The following is a 6,000-nucleotide window of genomic DNA, read 5'->3' on the forward strand; positions in this document are numbered from 1 at the left end:
AATATAAATATTTCTAATTATTTGATTAAAACAAATAAAAAAACACATAAATTAATAGATGAATTCACATGCCTCGACAATATGGGGCAGGGTCGGTTTAACCTAATAGTGTACCTTAACCATACCCATCCGAGTTTCCAATTCCCAAACTCATACTTGCCTTAAAATTTGTTTTCAAGCAAAAGAACCTGCTGCATTGAGGTGAGTACTTGTCAGGTAGGTTAGAAATTTACATCCCTACCAAAAATCATCATCATTCTTACTCGAATTCTCCATTTTCATTGAGGGTCAGTTTAGAATGTGTACAGTAATTTGTATTATGGGAAAAGTGGTGGTGTTACCGGAGCCGACGCCTCGCCGCTACCACCATCATCCACGCCGTGTGTCAGCTCCGACAATAAACTGCCAGGTACGGCTGATGCCTCCTCACCTAGCAGCATCGCCACAACCTCCTTCATTGTCGGCCGATGATGAGGTTTCGGTCTTCCGGATGGCAACAGGCCATCCCAATCTTCAACATTCTCTCCATGTCCTCTACCGTATGCTCACCAACAATCCTTGAATCCCCCGCTTCATGAAGCTTTCCTTCCGTATAGAGGGTCATCCTCCGACCACGTCTTTATCGGCCTTCATCCGCACAGCGCCACGCGAGAACTGTAAACGTCGCTTGTCGGTGCTACCACATTCGCCTGCTCCGACGCAAGGTACCCCAGCATACCCACCACTCTGGTTGTCTTTGCCTCTTGCCCGTGCTGGTACAGCTTCGCCAATCCAAGGTCACTCAGCCGATCTCTCATTTCTGAGTCTAGTGACACGTTGCTGGACTTGATGTCCCTGTGGAGCACCACCCGGTCCCATCCTTGGAGCAGGTAGTTCAAGCCGTCCGCAACGTCCATCAGCACCCTGCGCCGTTCATCCCACCCTGTCACCTGCTTCCGCTTGTCGAAGATCCAATGACTAAGGCTGCCGTTGGGTATGAGCTCGTTGCCTTAATTTCCTGCACCACCCTCTCATTTGGACCAGGTTTTTGTGTTTCTTAAGAAATCTAACAACAGAATCGACGAAACATAGTCCTCGGTGTCTGCACTCCAAGAATAGTTCATCCACCAAACTGAGACTGAACAGGGTACTAATTACAGGATCCAGTCCCAATTTAACCACCTTAAAGACTTCAAACTCAAAGCATTGTTTGGAATGGAGCATCACCAAAGACTACATTTTGCAAATTAAATCTCTGGCTTTTCCACTTTTGTGTCCCCCCCCCCCCTCCCCCCCTTTCCTCTGGCTTTATTTTGCAGTGTAAATCTAAATCAGATACAAATTTTGCACTTGGATTCAGCTTTGCGTCTATCTGTTTGTGACTATGATTTACAATTCTATTTGGTGCAGAATTTGCATTTTTTCTTTCATTTACAAGCGGTCTAAATTTTGCATATGAAAAAACTGGTGCAAATTTTTGCACCACCTTCTTCCTTCAACCTTAATTTTCCATCATATAAAGTGGGGGCCAAGGCATTGTGCCTACTACCTTATTCCCCCAAACAAGTAACTTTTCCTTCTTTTTTCTCACGAAAACTAATAACCTTGCTTCTTCCATCTTTCACATTAAGTGGAGATTATCATTCACTTCTTAATCTTACTTCTCAAAAAACAAACAAAATAAAGTCAAATCTGAAGTGAGAATTAAACTAGAATTTACCCCGAGTCCATTTGCATTCAGGTGCATTTATATTAGTGCAAAGCCTCTCTCTTTCTTTCTCTTTTCACCCTAGTCTAAGGGAGGGGGCATTGCAAATGGACCTCATATGAAAAACTCAAAAGCTATGTTTGGTGAAAAAACGGAAAACCAGAATATTCGTTGGTCAAGATAGTAAATCAACTTAACTTTCTGGTGAAGTTAATATTAATAGATTCTCTAAGGCGGTTCAATTAATGTAGCTTAATCAAAGTTACTCCCAAACGGGTTCTAAGAATTGGTCCCAGCATTTAAATCCCACCAGGCCACCAATAATCCCCATTCTAAGGCATTAAGTCTAGACCAGTCCTCTGATCTGCATCTGCATGTGGGCATTGAGTCTGCAAGTCTGAAGCTCTCATCCATCTTCTTTTAGGCTGTGTTTGATTCGAAAGAAAAAGGTAGAGAAAGGAAGAAACGGTAGGGAAAGGAGTCCTTCCCATTTCTTTTTGGCTTCTTCTTTCAAACCAAACATAGCCTTTAAATCAATAATCTACCTTCCTAGACTAGTCCGGTAATTAGTTAGATGAAATAGATCAATGTAAGTGATATGTGTTGAGATGGTTTGCTGTGGGAAGATTAGAAGGAAGAACCCCTCTTAGTATACTACTAATATACATACCACAACTTATAAGGATGTTCATGGAGCCCGAAAGTTTTTGACACCTGATTTGAGTTCTGATCATCCAATAATTACTTCAGTCTCAGTTTAAGAGTACAAATAAAGTATATACAGTATAAATATATACAAAATAATATAAAATATAAGATTTTGCACTTTATAAATTTGTATTTAGACTCTCTCCAAACTGAGCTTTAGATTCAAATGATTTGTCTTTCGGATGCAGGTTTGAACCTCCCCAATTTAATTGAATTATAAGGCTGATTAAATTTTATAAACTTATTATATAAAGTTTGTAATTGATAATCAGTGATATAAATATAGAATGTTCTCATTCATAGAGAAAAGGGAACAAATGTGCCAATTTACTTATAGATGAGGCTAGATGTGCAATTCAGGTTGGCCCAAATTAGCATTTTAAAGTTCTAAATGAGCCAACTTAGGATAGCAAATTTTGACAAAAACCCAACTCAAATCCATCCAAGTTGCACTCTAAGGAAAGATCCAACTTTTTCTTTTCTGCATTTCAGATAATAGTTGAGTTGTTGCATATTTGCAACTTCTTTAGGAGTGCAAATATAAATATGTACAGTACAAATACATACAAAATAATATAGACTGTGAGGTTTTATATTCTACAAATTTGTATTTGTACTCCTTCCAAACTGAGCCTTAAGGATAATCATATTAATATTCCCACTCCACACATCCTTGTAATTAATGTTTTTGGGACCGCCCCTCCGCTTCAAGTAAAATTTGGAATTTTAAAAATTGATAAATTCAGTACATAATTTAAAAAGTGTATTTGTAATTTTTAGTCTTTTTTTTATTTTAGAGATGACGAAATTGAATCCCACCTGAGAATCCAATGTTTGATTCATCCCTCAGAGAGTTAGGGTTCGGGCCTACTAAAAATTTGTTTAAATTCTCAACCCCCACGTCTAAATTGCACCCCTAGACAAAATGGCTGGTTATGATTGGCATGGTGTAGAGAGAGATGATAAGGAGGACGACAATGATGGTAAAAAGGACAAATGAATGGCACAACACAAGGGTCTAAGTCCCAATTTTAGGCTTTATGCTTTGGGGCTTAAAATTATTCTAATTTTAAATTATTATGTAAAAGTAACTCTTACCAAATACTCAAAACACTTTTTAACTTATTTTTATTCTCCTCAACCCAAAGTTCAAAAGCAAAAACTCATCCAAACAGAGACCAAATAATATGGTTTTACAATTGGTCCTATGAGATATATGAGTTTATAATTATTCCATCCACTTCCCTACTCGAGACAGTGTTACACTACAGATAGGGTGGATTCGAGCTGAGTCAAGCCGAATACTTGGCTATTTAAGCTCGGCTCGTCAAACTAGTGGTAGGCTCAAGCTTGATTTGAGGTAGAGACTTGAGGTTAAATTCGACTTGGCTCAAAAACTTGCAAGTTCAAGCTCAGCTCGATTCAAACTCGACTATGACTCAAATTTCCTATAAAAAATAAAATTACAAATATAAAAATTATTTTTTATTTTAAATACAAAAATTAAAGAATTATAAAAATATTTATTGTCATACATATAAAAATAAAAATATTATATATAATATTTATTATATACATATAATTTTTTTATATTTTTTTATATTTTATATATATACAAAAAAATAAGAATTATAAAAATTATTTATTATATGTATGTATGTTAGGCTTGATTAAGCTTACAAACCTCACGAGCCGAGCTCCATTGGGTTCAATCTCAGCTCAATTAACAAATAAGCCTATATATTGAACTCAAGCTCAGCTCGATTAACTAATGAGTCTATTTATCAAGCTCAAACTCAGTCAAAATTAATTTAAACCGAGTCAAACTTGATTACCTCACAAAAAGCTCGATACATTTCCGCCCCTAACTACAAAGGCCATGAAAATGACTTGGTGTGGAGCAATAATGAAAGCAGAGCACTCGAAGTTCTTGAACACAAGTTATCTGAGATGACAGAAGAAGACCCGAAGATGGTCCGAGAATGATGGGAAAAAGAATGTTCTATGCTTGAGGTTTCCTCTCACCAGGGAAATGGACCAAACTGAGGGACGCGGACCAGGCAGGCCTGTGACACCAACATGCTTTGTCTCGGTGGAAAACAACACCCACCAACTTTTACCAGCAAAGCTAGCTGGCCACTTGCATTGTATCCCCTCACAAATATGCTTTTTCCATTTATTGACCCTCAAACTTATGTTTCTCTCTTATTTTCTACCAATTCAAAGACAGCCTTTGAAAGTATTTTCCATATAAGTATGTGTAATACTATGGATTTGTAAAACAACATAAACCCGATCGGCCCAACTTGAATACGTCCGAACTGGATCAGTCCAACCTAGGGTAGCAAACCAAATCATTTGACCGGAGGCTAATAGCGAGCCACTTATACTGACTTAAATATTAGAAAATTCTAGAAACATGTTTAATGAAATAAAGTAATATATAAAGGGTATAGGTCTCAAATCGTGGGAACCCAATACCCGAATGTCCATCATTTCCTCATTATCATTCTCCTCTCTCTTCTCCCACCACCTTACCCAGACCTTCGGAAGCTTTATCACCATTCACCACCTCCCCCACCTCGTTTATACATATATATGCATGCGATTAAGGGCGGAGCTAGAATTTTATGATAGGAGGGCAAATACTAATAAATATAGATTAGGAGGGGTCAAAGTATAAGTGAAACATCAATAGGGGTTATGGGGATAAGGGTGCAAATGGAACAGATCAAGATCCAATCCGGTCCTATATTGTCAGGTTTGGATATTTCTGTTTCGGATCGATAATCAGATCCAATTATAAATTGGACCGGATTTGGAACATCTCCTATCCGATTCAATATGTATGTTATGTATTTATTTATTTATATATAATATATGTATATATGTTATTTATTTATTTATATTAAATTTTTATAATTTTGTATATTATTTATTTTTTATAAAAACATGTATATGTATTGAAGAAAATAATTGAAAAAATACTTGTATTTTTTGTTTTTCTTTATTTAAATAGTTATATTTTCTTTTTCTTTTAATAATTTATAATTTAAAAAAAAATAATTTGAATTGGATTAGATTCGGATATCCGACATCTTGATCAAATTTGAATTCGAATTCAAACCGATATTTATGAGATCTGATAAAACCTACACTGTTTTCAGATCATATTCAAATATATCCTAATTAGAATCTGATTTGATTTGTTTGCATCAAGATTTTGAAGGCAGTGAGGACATGGCTCCCCTCCGCCACCCAGGCTTCGCTCCTGCACACACATATATATAAACATGTTGACATAATTGAAAGAATATGGTTGTTGAATCAATTCCACAACCCATATATCTCTGTGTTATTCAGTTCTAGTTACTTCAATGTCTAAACAACTATGAAGTTGTCCCACCCCTAAAAAAATGAAAAGGAAAGAACATTCAGTTGCCATTGAATTGAATCTTTTCATAATAGATGGTGACCTTGCTTACAAGTAGAGCCCTTTTGAGTATACTCACCATAGACTTGCATCACGCCATCACCAAGGTTTAATAACCAGTTCCAAATGGTCTGTCTCCAACTCCACCAAGGTAATAAAAAAAAGGCTAAAT

Source organism: Nelumbo lutea, chromosome 1 (assembly GCF_056320005.1).
Source record: "Nelumbo lutea isolate HS-2025 chromosome 1, American lotus-T2T, whole genome shotgun sequence".
NCBI lineage: Eukaryota > Viridiplantae > Streptophyta > Magnoliopsida > Proteales > Nelumbonaceae > Nelumbo > Nelumbo lutea.